The following is a 14,119-nucleotide window of genomic DNA, read 5'->3' as shown; positions in this document are numbered from 1 at the left end:
CCACTGTTCATTTAAATATACCACACTCAGGCCCTCATTTAATGAAATAAGAGACTTTAAAATGTTTTTCTTTGGCATTATCTTAAAATATGCCTGATAACTGATATATTATATATACATAAATATATCATGTTATTCCTTATATATGATATAGGTATTTATCAGACATAGTGTGCACTTTAAAGCCTATAGTCACAATGCTATCTCATTAACATATTAGCTTGGCAAGTTCCCAAGTAGATGCAGTACTTAGGGTAAAGGTGCCATTATCTACTTCTTCGTTGTCTGCTAAGGTGACAAAACAAGAGCTAGAATGTTCAAAGTTACTCATTAGTTTGGTTTTCATTTCCATCTTTCCATATTAATAACTGGTCATGTTTTCAGATTAGCATTCTGTTTATCATGTGCTTATTAATAAATTGAATGAGCCAAAACACTCCCAATCACTACTATGCATAAGCTTGTCCCTGACATCCTAAGTTGAGGAGAGCTTCTTACAGAAAACATTTTGGATCCCATAGCTACACTGGCCAAGTTTATATCCTCCCCAGTTCAGAGGCCCATGCTGATGCCTCCAGGGGCATAGCTGGGCCTATTTGCAAGCTGGCTCCATGAATATTTAACAAAGAGTTTGAGAGAAGCTTGACTAGAGATCCATCTGTTAAACTGCTGGAGACATACCAGACATCCGTGAATTAACTACAGAATTGGTCCATTATATTGTCAGGGTTCGATAGAAAACCTTCCATTCACAGCTGATCCCACATCCCAAGTTCAGGAGCCTAGCAATAGAAATGAAAGGGTCTAGAATTAGTGAATATAAATTGTGGAATAAAATTAGGCTAATTCTCTCAGTAAATCAGTTAATAGACCCATTACAGGTTTAAAAGGACACCCTGAAGTCACCTCAGAGAGACTTCCATTTATGGTGCTAGCTCATCTACCAAGGTATGTCAGAATCTGACACCAACTTTTGGAAATCTCTTAATACTATTGGGGAGGGAGAGGGAGGAGAATAAAAGCACCACTGAAGAAACCAAACTAAATTCAACATATTATGACATTGCAGTCATTCCAATTCTAACATTTTATACTATTAATAAAAACAATTTACAAAACAAAATTATCCCAAAAACTACAAATAAGACTTCCACACCATTTCCTGTCACCCAGTGAAAGATGCTGTTTGTTTCTGGGGAATGAAGAATGTCTAGATTTCTAATAAATCACTGATACCTCATAAAAAAGTTTTATCAACCTCCCCGAGGGCATATGATACTCATATTAATGTGGAAATCGAAGGAAAGGCATCCTCTGATTCCAAGTCCTCTCTCTTTCAATTCTCATAGTCTTTCACCCCTCCAAGGAGAGATTATAAAATGAAAATAGAATAGAATAAAGAAAAGTCATGTGCCACTAAGCACTTAAAGAACTACTTACTCTTTATCCTCCAAAATTTATAAGAAGAAAAAGGAGATTTGGCCAGAAGAAGCAACAGTTTTTAGTTTCATATTATATGCCCTTCTCCCCTTCTTAGATGTTTTCTACTTTTCAGCATCAGGGCCCCAGCTCACCCTTTGTGACATGAAAGGAATAGCAGCTATTAGAAGAAGGCCCTAAGGCAGTTTGGGGAAGTGCAGTGGGGGCAGAGGAAGAGATGAAGTGCTTGACACTGAGAAAATAAGGAAATGATTTAGAGCTCTAGGTTCTATTCAGATTCAAATACCAGGAACTCGATTCTGCACCTCCTCCATCCCCCTCATAATATCCAAGTACCTTGAGGAGTCTATTTATCTCAGAAATATTGTATATTTACAGAATCCCAATTCAAATATGTATATTTTTCTAATATTCTTTGGTATTTCTATCCCAAAGAAGTTAAAATAACATCAGTAAAACAATATTTCAATATTTCAATGGTTTTGTGCAGGATGATAAATAATATATATATATATATATATATATTCATTGCTATTTGTGACATAGACTATAGACTAAGATAGGATAGGGAAAGGGATCATACTTCATAGAATCATCATGGAAGAGAAAAAAAAGAAAAAAGGCAAAAGGAAAATATATATCACTTAACTATAACTATTTTAGGAGTATATTTTAGTCTTTTTGCCCAAGGAAAAGAAAAGTTTTTACTATGAAAATGGGACCATAGTTCAATTTTGGTCATCATTTCAAACAATAGTAAAAAACACAAGCTATGCAATCTTACGCAATTCATTAGTTCCCTTATCCATTATCATCTTTAAAATGAGAGATGTGGGTGAAATTATCTCTCATGGGTCCCTTCTAGCTCCAATTGTCTATGAACCGAATGAGTTACACAATCTAATAATTCCTTTTTCATTTCAATTATTTTGGAAATAAATGTGAGACTATATCATATCATAGGAAGGATATTGAATCTAATCCTGTACCTTTCACTTGCAACTTCTTTGACTGTGGATGAGTCATAACCTCTCTGGGTTCCAACTTGGTCTAAATTTCCTCTATTGTCAAATGAGTAAGGTGTAGTAGATGATCTCCAAGCTATTTTAATAACATATGATCCTAGAAAATATCCTACAAACAAGTAGCTGCATGCAGTTTACTTTATTCAACAAAGGGTTTGAGTCTATAGGTATGCACCTTTGGACTAGATGAAAATTAGAAAAGTATACATTTATCTTATTATAATGTAATGTTTTCATTTGTTAAAGGAATTGTAAAAAATGAAGTCAACCCCCAAACATGTTTTCCAAAGTTTCTATGCACTGTTAATTTTTTTTAAATTGCAATTATATTCTTGTCAAAACCAATAAGATAACTATATTTAGTCTTAAGATGACATTGGAATCCGTTTTGTTGTATTTGTCCTTTATATTGAAAACAATTCTCTGAGTGCAGGGTAGTTATGGAGCAAAAAGTGCATTAGAGTCCAACAATCTTAGTTTGAATTCTGGCATTGACATTTTTAGAAATATGGCCCGAATAAGTTTTTCTGTTTGTAAAGTGGAACTGATATTGTTTGAATTACCTCCCTTACAGGGTTGTGAGGAAAATATTTTATAAGTTTTAACATATTTCATAAATATGAACTATGAAAAAAAGCTTATGTGAGTTATTTGCTATTCATTTGCATTTGTGTCCAGGTAGAAGGAAGGCAGGTGCTTCCCCTTCTACAACCCTAGCCCCATCCCAGAGTCATGCAATCAGCAAATCACACTATTCAAGTGGCATATTTAAATCACATAATCACCTATTATGAGAGGTGGAAGGGACCTGACCAGCTAATCCAAGCCCATATCTCAATGAAATCTTCACTGTAATATGTCCAATAATTCATTTTCCTAAGCTCCTTCATGAAGATCTGTGAGGAAAAGGAACCTATTCCATTCTCAAGGTTGAACACTCTACCTTGGACAGCTCTAATTGCTACAAAGATCTTTCTGACATAAAACTGAAATGCACCACTTTGCAAGTTTCTCATCAGTTGATTTGGATTTAGAGAACCAGGATTTGAATTCTGAATCTGCTCTTTACTACCTGTATGACCTTTAGCAAGTCACTTTTCTGATGAACTCTGTTTTGTCATCTATCAAATTAGGGGATTGGACTGCATGTCCCGTAATTCTTCTAAATCTATGATATGTGATCATACAATGTGAAACTGTCATAATCCTACATAAATTTAAATATGTTCTCCTATAAGGATCCTCCATGCAGGATGCATGTAGCATGTTGGATGTCTTCATTCAGATGATTTTATACTTCATGATACCAGTGAAACAGACAACCTTATTCATTTTTTATCTTTTGCTTTTACTACTTCAATGAGTCTACAAGCATGGATGTACCAGGTACCTTTCTATGTGCTGAAGATTTTTTAAATAAGAAAAGCAGTCCCTAAAGAAACTTTTAATACATAAAGTTATAACTATAAATCAGAATTCACAAAATTAATGCTAAGTACATCAAAAGTAATCCTATAGCAGGGATGACACTAATAGTTGAAAGAATCAAGAATGGCTTACTGTAGGAAATTACTCTTGAGCTAAGTTTTAAAGGAAACCAAGAATTTTTAAGACTTTATAGTGGGGAAGGAGAGCATTCAAGACATGGAGAATGGTCATTGAAATGTTAGTTGAAGTTATGTGTATAAGTAGTTATTTTGTATGACTGGACTATAAGACTATGTGGAAGTTATATCTAAAGAGATACAGCAACCACGTAGTACAATAGATAGATCACTGAATTTGGAGTCAGAAAAAGCTGAAGTCAAATTCAGTCTCATACTTTTAAGAGATGTATAGGGGCGGCTAGGTGGCACAGTAGATAGAACACTGGCTCTGGAGTCAGGAGTACCTGAGTTCAAATCCAGCCTCAGACACTTAATGATTACCTAGCTGTGTGGCCTTGGGCAAGCCACTTAACCTCATTTGCCTTGCAAAAACCTAAAAAAAAAAAAGAGAGAGATTTATGAATCTGTACAGGCCAGTTAACCTCTCTTAAACCTCAGCTACATCCATAAAATAAGAATAATAATAGCAGACCCTGAGACATATGTTCCCCACCCTTCTGTTGTGAATTTTTATGAAAATCAAATAATATTTAAAGTCTTTTATAAATCTTAAAGTCCTATGCTAATATATCTATTTTGTCTAATAATGGTAGTGGTAGTAGTATTTAGCAGCAGTAGCAGCAGTAGTAGTTTAAACTGTACAAGCAGTAGAAGCTGTAACAAATGATCAGCTTGTGAATAGTTTTAAATGGTAATAGATTTTAATTTTAATATTGGAGGTAATAGATAGCCATGACAGTCTGTGAATTTGAGGGAAGGGGACATAGAAAAATGTATTGACAGTAAGAATGACACTAAGGTATCAGATCTAGAAAACTGGAGGATAATGGTGCCCCAGATAGTACTAACAGAATTTAGATCATAGAGTTTGGGAAGAAAGAAAACATGTTCTGTTTTTTATATGTTAAATTTAGAATGTCTGAGACATGTGTTTTGCCTTCTCTAATCATACTACTACCAGTTGACATTATTTCATGCACAAATGTTATTTCTTATATAATAGCCAATGACAAAGTTGGTGTCCAGTGGCTTTCCATGATACCAGGTAATAAGCCAGAGCTTCCAAGGCTGAGGTGATTAGGGAGTTAACTCTTCTGAATGCAAATCTTGTGGAATTATGGCATTCTGGCAGATATCACTAGTAGGTTAGCCATGAACAGGAATGGAGCTCAGTATTTAGCCATTTCTGCTCTCCTCCCCAAGCACTCTAAATAAGTGTAGTAAGCTTATATAAAGTCTGATCGGGCTATATCCCAATATACCCAACTCATAGTCTATTCTTACCTATAACTCCCTTACAAATCACAAAGCAAATACCTAAATGTTCTGTCCCCCTGGTAGTTCAATTCTTCTATTCTCTTTGCAGGATAATTTACTAATGCTTTAAACACCCTAAGACATATGTCTCCCAACCCTGCTGCTGTGAGTCCATCTGCCTTTTTAAAGTATTTTTCAACTCCATTTCCTTCTTCTATTATGACTGCCTATCCTCTCTTCATAAGGGTCATGTTCACTAGTTAATAGGCCACAGTTGATCTCTTTGAGGAAGAGCAATGTGAAAAAGCATTCAAAAGGCTGTGGCCTCCTCCCTTTCATCTGTTATCAGCTTTCTCTCCCTATCAGGGGGAAACATTTTCCCTGGTCTTCTGTAATTGAATATCCTCTCCAACTCCTCAGTGTTTGTCATGCTGAGTACTGTAAAGTCATATTTTTTATTCAGTTAGCTATATAAAAAGTCACCAGGGAATGCTACTGTTCTCACTGATTAGTTCAGCCAACACCCATTTAGTCACCATTGTGGAAGAATCCAGACCTCAAGGAGAAATGCAGAAGTGCCAGGTTCCAAAATACTTATTATGCAACAATCTTGCAATATTGAAAAAAAAGATATTCAGTGTTTACATTCTTGTTTGAGCATGAATCTTTATACAAAATAAAATGTTTTATATTTCAACAAGGGATAATGGAGTGGTTGGAGTGATGAAATCTGATCACTTTCATGTAAATATACGGCTTTAATTTCCTTTCTCCAAAAGAGCCAAATGAATAAAACTAAGAGTAAATCTGAAAAAAAAAGAGAGAGCACTATTTAGGAGAACACAATTTTGAATATACTACTTCTTAAAACTAAGGGGGAAGGAAGAGGAAAATATATGGATTTTCATGTATAAATCAATACACATTGTATGCATAAATTGTACATAAATACATACATACACAGATAAATACATGGATGACTGCTTTGAAGCCATCAAATTGTATATCTTTATAAAAATTCAGACTCATATAGATAGATACATACAAATGTATTTGAAATCCTCTGAGAATGGTATTAGTCAGGAGTTCTTTTATTAATGTTGAAAAGGTATTCCTTGAGGAATTTCAGGGGTTACTACATGGTCTCCTTGAGGGACTGTTACAGTTGGTTACCATTTTGGATAGAGTTAGAAAGCAGGAATAAAATATAAAGCAGACTCTAAAGTTCCTTTTTCTTTTAAGAGTCAAATGTAAGAGAAGTAAAGAATCCAAAGATATTGCTCCAAGCTGAAATCACAGTCATTTAAATTTTTGATTGAATAATAAAATCTGTGCCTAATGGTGAGAGGAAAGCACTAGGCTTATTTTTAGATTCACTAAGCCTAAGCAGCTTAGGAATGCTTTCTGCTTGCCTTTTCCCCACTAATATATAAATAGCCACCAAGTCCTTGGAAAGAAGAGATTCTGAAACTGAATTCTTCTCTTTATCCTATCCTGGCTCACTGAGAAATGCCCTAGTCATAGGGAACAGGGAAATGTCAGGAAGAGGGGTATGTTGTGAAAACGTACTTATGAAACTAACAAAAATAATAACCAATCCAAAATAAAAAAAAATCAAATATGATAGTCCTTGTACTACTCTTCTACTGTGAAATTAAAAGACTCACCAGTTGTTAGTATCTTGTTCAGAAACATCTTGAGAATTGAGATGCCAATGTGTTGATTTGATGGTTTCAATATAGTTGGATTCTATGACATAACTGTAGGGAGAGGAAGTAAATATAAAGGAATCAATTGGACTTGAAAGTAAGGTAGAAAAAAAAAGAAAATAGCATCAATGAAATATCTATGAAAAAAAGAAGTATTCAAAACTGTTGGTTAGGGAATCATTGAGGGACAAAGCAAAAAAGTAGAATGGAAAGGAAAAGATTTCAAGAGAGTCATGTGGTTACTCTATACTCCCCTCAACAACTGAGCTATGGACAGATTACTGATAATTACCACTTGTTAAATGATAATAGTTTTTAGGATTTCTGAAATAAAGGAAATCAGGATTTTAAAGCATTCCATTCTTGTGATTTTATGGAAATAGTATTTTCTCTTCTCTTTCTCATTATTTTCATATCTCAATTTTGAAAAATTTCAGGAGTCATTATTTCTTATTTATACTTTTTTATTACCTCTGTTTTTATTTAAAGTCTACTGAAGTCAATTTGTGAGGTTTTTTGCAAAGTACAAACACCTGAAGGCATTCAAGGAAAATTAAATAATGTAGTGGTCTAATACTAGAGATTTTCTTCAATGGTTTTAACTTTAGAAAGGTTCTGTTTATAATCCATGTTTTTATTATTAAGCCAAATGTCACTCAGCATATATACTTTATCAAAGCACTTTTTGAAAACCTTGTAAATATTCAGGATTGATTAATTCCCCACATATGTAAGATAAGAATTTAAGATAAAGTTTCATTTGAAAGAAGAGTTGAATATATTCTCCTAAAAAACATCTTTCTGAAAAAGTTAGCTCTCTTTAAAAATAAAATTAACAAGAGAAATTTCTGTCTTATGAGGATATGTATCCATAGTGTATGACTATTTCAAATAAATACTCTTAAATTTTTCTTAAATATTCTATGGAAAAAATCTCTTGAATTTGAAAAAAATCTATTCAAAGGCAAGTTTAAAAAACTATTAAAAGTTAAGTTGTAATTATGTGATTATAGTGGAATGCTAATTCTGCTGTAAAAAATGTTGAGCTGGTTGCTCTCAGTAAACCTGGAAAGACTTTCAGGAGCAGATGCAATGGGAAATGTAAAATATACAGAGTAACAGCAATGTTGTAGGATGATCAGCTGTGAATGACTTAGCTTTTCTCAGCAATGCTGTGACCCAAGGCAACTCTGAAGGACTTATGATAAAGAATACTCCATCTGCAAAGACAGAGTTCTTAATGTCTGAATACAAATTGAATCAAACACTTTTTATTTTTCTTGAGGTTTCTTTTTCAACATTTCTATAATGGAACATGGGGGGGTGAGAAGAAATAAGAGAATTCAGAGTTCAAAGTTTTAGATATGAATTTTAAAACTTGCTTTTAAATGTAAATGGGAAAAAAATAAAATAAAAATAAAGTTTTAAAAAATTATATGTTAGCCATACATTAGTTTTTAGAGATTACCTACTTTACCTATGAATACCTACTATGTGTACTACACTAGTGCTAGTTAGTATAAGGTATGTATCATCCCAGGTTAATCATCTTAAAAACACTATTCTCCTCACTTTAATCTGCAAATACCATAGTCAGTTATCCAAAGTCTTCCAAGATCTAGTTTCAACCTACCTTTACAATTTTTCCCATTCCCTTTAGCTCACTACTTTTCTACAGAAATATTTCTATCTAGTTTGATTAGCCTATTACTTTCACCATTATCATTCCAACTTCTTTATATCTATGAGGAAAGTAATAGTGGAAAGAAGTCTGAATTTGGAATCAAAGAACCTGGACTTAAATCATAGTTCTGCTACTTGAAAATTGAATGACCCTGACCAGCTCAACTAATTTTTCTGTCATCAGTTTCATTGTCTTTAAATTAAGAGGGTAGGGGGTGGCTAGGTGGCACAGTGGATAAAGCACCAGCCCTGGAATCAGGAGTACCTGGGTTCAAATCCGATCTAAGACACTTAATAATTACCTAGCCGTGTGGCCTTGGGCAAGCCACTTAACCCCATTGCCTTGCAAAAATCTAAAAAAATAAAAAATAAATAAAAAATAAAGTAAGGGGGTTAGATTAACCCAGAATTTCTTAATCTCTTGAGTACATGCATTTGTTATAGAATATTTCTAGTAGTCTGGTGAAACTTTATCAGAATAATGTTGTATAAAGCATTAAAGAATGCACATGATTACAAACTAATTATAATGAAAAAATATTTTTCCCCATTCAGAGGTACCCACCTTTAAGGGTCTGTGAATCTAAAAATCAGAAACTTATGATTAGATAATGTCCAATGTTCATGAATCAATAGTCATTTTTAAGCATTTGTGATGTGCTAAACCCTGGAAATACAAAGAAAGGGGTAGGGGAAACGTAATGTTTGCAAGAAGTTGACAGTCTTTTACCTTTTCAAACATCATTTTATTTTTAACTACACATTAAGATAATTTTAACATTCATTGTTCATAAAATTTTGAGTCTCAAATTTTCTACCTCTCTCTCTCCATTCATCCCTCCATAAGACTAGCAATCTTATGTAGATTATATATGTGTAATCATATAAAGCATTTCCATTGTTGTGAAAAAAATAACAGAAAGTAAAAAAGCACATGAAAAGTAAAATGAAAATATTATGGTTTGATCTACATTCAGACTCGACAATTATGGATAAAATATACCATCATGATACTTTGGAAATTTTCTTAAATCGTTGAATTACTAAGAAAAACTAATTCAATCATAGTCACTGTACAATGTAGCTATTTCAATGTACAGTGTTCTCCTGGGTTTGCTCATTTCACTTCACATCAGTTCATGTAACTCTTTTCAGGATTTTCTGAAATTACCCTGCCCATCATTGATTATAACATAATGGTATTCCATTACATTCATATATCACAATTTGTTCAGTCTCCCCCAATTGATGGGTATCCCTTCACTTTCCATTTTTTTGCCTTCACAAAAGGAAGAAATACATTCTAATGGGAGAGACAGTATGCAAATAACTAAGTATATATATATATATATATATATATATATATATATATATATATATACACAAGGAGTTCACATTCATATTCATATGCTTGTGGCAGGTAGTCTCAGAGAGAAAACTGAATTTTGGGTATAGGGGGAGAACTGGAAAAGGTCTTCTATAGAAGATAATATTTGAGATGAATTTTAAAGTAAAGAAATATGTAAGCAAGAGTAACATTCCAGACATAGAGGACATCTAGTGTAGTGTCATGGTCAGGAGATGTGTAATGACAAAACAGTATGTAAGCTAATGTACCTGGATTATACAGTATGGGAAGGAGAGTTAAGTGTAACAACACTAGGAAAGTATGATCCTCTTCAAAATGTTCACTCTTCCTTTCCTTTTTCCATTCTCTTTACTTTATTCATTTCCTTATATTTTCTTCTTTTCTTTCTTAATTTCTGTTTCCCTCCCTCCTTCTGTCTGCCTCTTCCCTGTTACTCTGTGCCTGCAGTCATGTTGTTACTAAACAACAAGATAGAATGTGATATTTTGCTAGAATATTTCAGACAATTTTTGCTGTAGTTCAGGAGAAGGGGTTGTTACTATGGGGGTTGTCAGGAAAAGCTTGATCTAGGTCTTTCTAAGATGTAATAACATTTGAATAGAAGGCAAAGAGGAAAAAGAATTTTATTTTTTTTAATATTTATTTAAGGCAGTGGGGTTAAGAGTGACTTGCACAAGGTCACACAGCTAGGCAATTATTATTAATGTCTGAGGCCAGGTCCTCCTGATTCGAGGACTAGTGCTCTATCAACTGTGCTACCCAGCTGCTCCTTGGAAAAGGGATTTTATTTTTTTAGAAATATTTTATTTATTTTGAGTTTTACAATTTTCCCCCCATTCTTGCTTCCCTCCCCCTACCCCCACAAAGAAGGCATTCTGTTAATCTTTACATTGTTTCCATGGTATACCTTGATCTCAGTTGAATGTAATGAGGGAGAAATCATAACCTTAAGGAAGAAAAATAAAATATGAGATAGTAAAATTACATATTTAGATAAGAAATTTTTTTTCCTAATTTTAAGGTAATAGTCATTGGTCTTTGTTCAAAGTCTGCAATTCTTTCTTTGGATACAGATGGTATTCTCCATTGCAGATAGCCCAAAATTGTCACTGGTTGTTGCGCTGATGGAATGAGCAAGTCCATCAAGGTTGATCATCACCCCCATGCTGCTGTTAGGGTGTACAGTGTTTTTCTGGTTCTGCTCATCTCGCTTAGCATAATTTCATGCAAATGCTTCCAGGCTTCCCTGAATTCCTGTCCCTCCTGGTTTCTAATAGAATAATAGTGTTTCATGACATACATATATCACAGTTTGCTAAGCCATTCCCCAATTGAAGGACATTCACTTAATTTACAATTCTTTGCCACCACAAACAGGGCTGCTATAAATATTTTTGTACAAGTGATGTTTTTACCCTTTTTCATTATCTCTTCAGGGTATAGACCCAGTAGTGGTATTGTTGGATCAAAGAATATGCACATTTTTGTTGCCCTTTGGGCATAATTCCAAATTGCTCTCCAGAAAGATTGGATGAGTTCACAGCTCCACCAGCAATGTATAAGTGTCGCAGATTTCCCTCATCCTTTCCAACATTGATCATTATCCTTTGTGGTCATATTGATCAGTCTGAGAGGTGTGAGGTGGTATCTCAGAGATGCTATAATTTCCATCTCTCTAAGAAGTAATGATTTGGATCAATTTTTCATACAACTATGGATTGCTTTGATTTCCTCAGCTGTAAATTTCCTTTACATATTCTTTGATCATTTGTCATTTGAGGAATGGCTTCTTTTTTGAAAATTTGGCTCAGTTCTCTGTATATTTTAGAAACAAGTCCTTTGTCAGAAATACTAGTTGCCAAAATTGTTTCCCAATTTACTACATTTCTTTTGATCTTGCTTACAGTGGTTTTTTCTGTGCAAAAACTTTTTAATTTAATGCAATCAGAATTATCTAGTTTGTTTTTAATGATGCTCTCCAGTTTTTCCTTGGTCATAAACTGCTTCCTGGGAAAGGAATTTTATACAGAAAAGGTACAGCATGAGCAAAGGTATGCTGCTGGGGAAAAAATAGTCCTTTTTGAAGAATAATGAATAAGTCAACCTAAATGGAATAAAAGTTCCATTAAGTAGAATAGATGAAAGAGGTTCAGAAAGGTAAGGTAAGACACAGTTACTGACCACTTTGAAAAGTCATAGCATAGGTTTAGAATTCTGTCTTATTTTAAAATGGGAAAACAGATTCCACCCATTCCATTTAAAATCACAAATATAACTAGCTCATTTCATTGTCATGCAACTACAATGATCTAAAGACCAATGAGGTCAATATCCCAACTGAATAGAGAAAGGAGAGAGGGTCAGAAAATTCTCAAATATAGTTAGTTGATAGAGGATCAGTATTAAACAATAGAAACCATTAAAAATCATGAACTATTGATCTTTTAATTTCTTACTTTGCGAACAAAATTATAGAATCTGAGTCTGAAAGGATGGCAGAAACAGTGTAACCTAATTTATAGAACTGACAGATAATCCCTTCTAAAACATCTCCAAGAAATCTTCATCAAGTCTTACTAAGTCTTACTTTGAAGATAGGGAGAGCATAGTCTGTACCTCCCATGATAGTCCATCCCACTTTTAAGTTAGCTTGAATTGTGAGGAAGTTTTTCACTTACATTTCTGTACATACCACCAATTCACCCAAGTTCTGCTCTCTGAGACCAAGCACAACAAATTTAATCATTCATAGATGTGACAAACTGCCATATACTAGATTTCTAAAATATCACCCCCCAAAAAACAATCCCCTATGTCAAATATCACCAGTTCCTTCAACCAATTACCAAATGTCATGATTTCCAAAATTTTTCCCTTGATAATTTGCCAACTTATCAGTCATTCCTAAAATGTAGCATGCAGAGATAAATGGATCTTAAATAAAATAGGAACAATGTCCAGCAGTATTTACAATGTAAATACTATACTGTATATAAATACTACATATATGGAAAGACAAATATGCAATGTAAGACTTAAGTAATTCACATAAAAATGTTTCTAAAACTTATCAACATATGTGCTTTTATTTGAGTCCATATCTTTTTCAAAAATGAAAAAAAGTAGTTACTATGTAGGGAAGAACTTGGATTAAAGAAGTGAGAAAGTAACTAAAATTGATTAATCTAGAAAAGGAAAACTAAGGCTAGTAACTATGTCTCTGCCTTTTTCTGTGTAAAGAGTCTAGTTATACCAATGTGCCCAACAAACATTTTGCATAGCTTTTGACAGATTTTGGTGACTCGATAATTATCTTCTAAGTCCATAGAGAGTTATTAAGAGTCTACCAGCATGTGGCTTGTCTCTACAGAGGACTAAAGAAGAAGCAATGGATTTAATTGCACCAAAGGAGGGTTTGTTTCGATATGAGAAAGAATTCATTGGCCATGAGTGAGGAAACATTAGAGCATGCTGCCAAGGAGATTGTAGACTCACCCTCCCCAGAGATCTTCAAAACAGCCTCATCATCTGTCTTGAATGATTTAGGCATTCACTTTCCTGGAGGCAGAGGATTGGGGAAGATGATTCCTTCTTATTCTTTCCAAATATATAGTTCTATATTAATAAGATGTAATTCAGTGTATCTCAGTACAGTGTTTTGGCAAAAATCAAATTTTGGAAAAAAAAATAGTTTTGAAGATTTTCTTGGGAAATTTAGAGCAGATAGAATCATGGGACTAGACTAAATGATCTTTAAAGTCTCTTCCAGCCTTAGGAATCCATGAATCTATAAATATGGATTCCATGTGAGTATTCCAAATATTACTAGAATACTCTAAGAAAATGGTAGTGGGCAGTGGCAGGAAGAAAAAAGAAGAAGGCAAGGGACTTTGAGAGGAGAGGTGGGGTTGGTGGGTGGGCTTAGTGAATTTTAAAGCATTAGTGAATGGGATTGTTTTTCTAGAAGAGAAATGTAATTTTGCTAGGAGAAAGGAACTGATTTCTCTTTTATGAGGCAGAATTCCTTCA

This window comes from Macrotis lagotis, chromosome 5 (genome assembly GCF_037893015.1).
Source record: "Macrotis lagotis isolate mMagLag1 chromosome 5, bilby.v1.9.chrom.fasta, whole genome shotgun sequence".
In the NCBI taxonomy this organism is placed as follows: Eukaryota; Metazoa; Chordata; class Mammalia; order Peramelemorphia; family Peramelidae; genus Macrotis; species Macrotis lagotis.
This window is presented reverse-complemented; position numbering follows the sequence as displayed.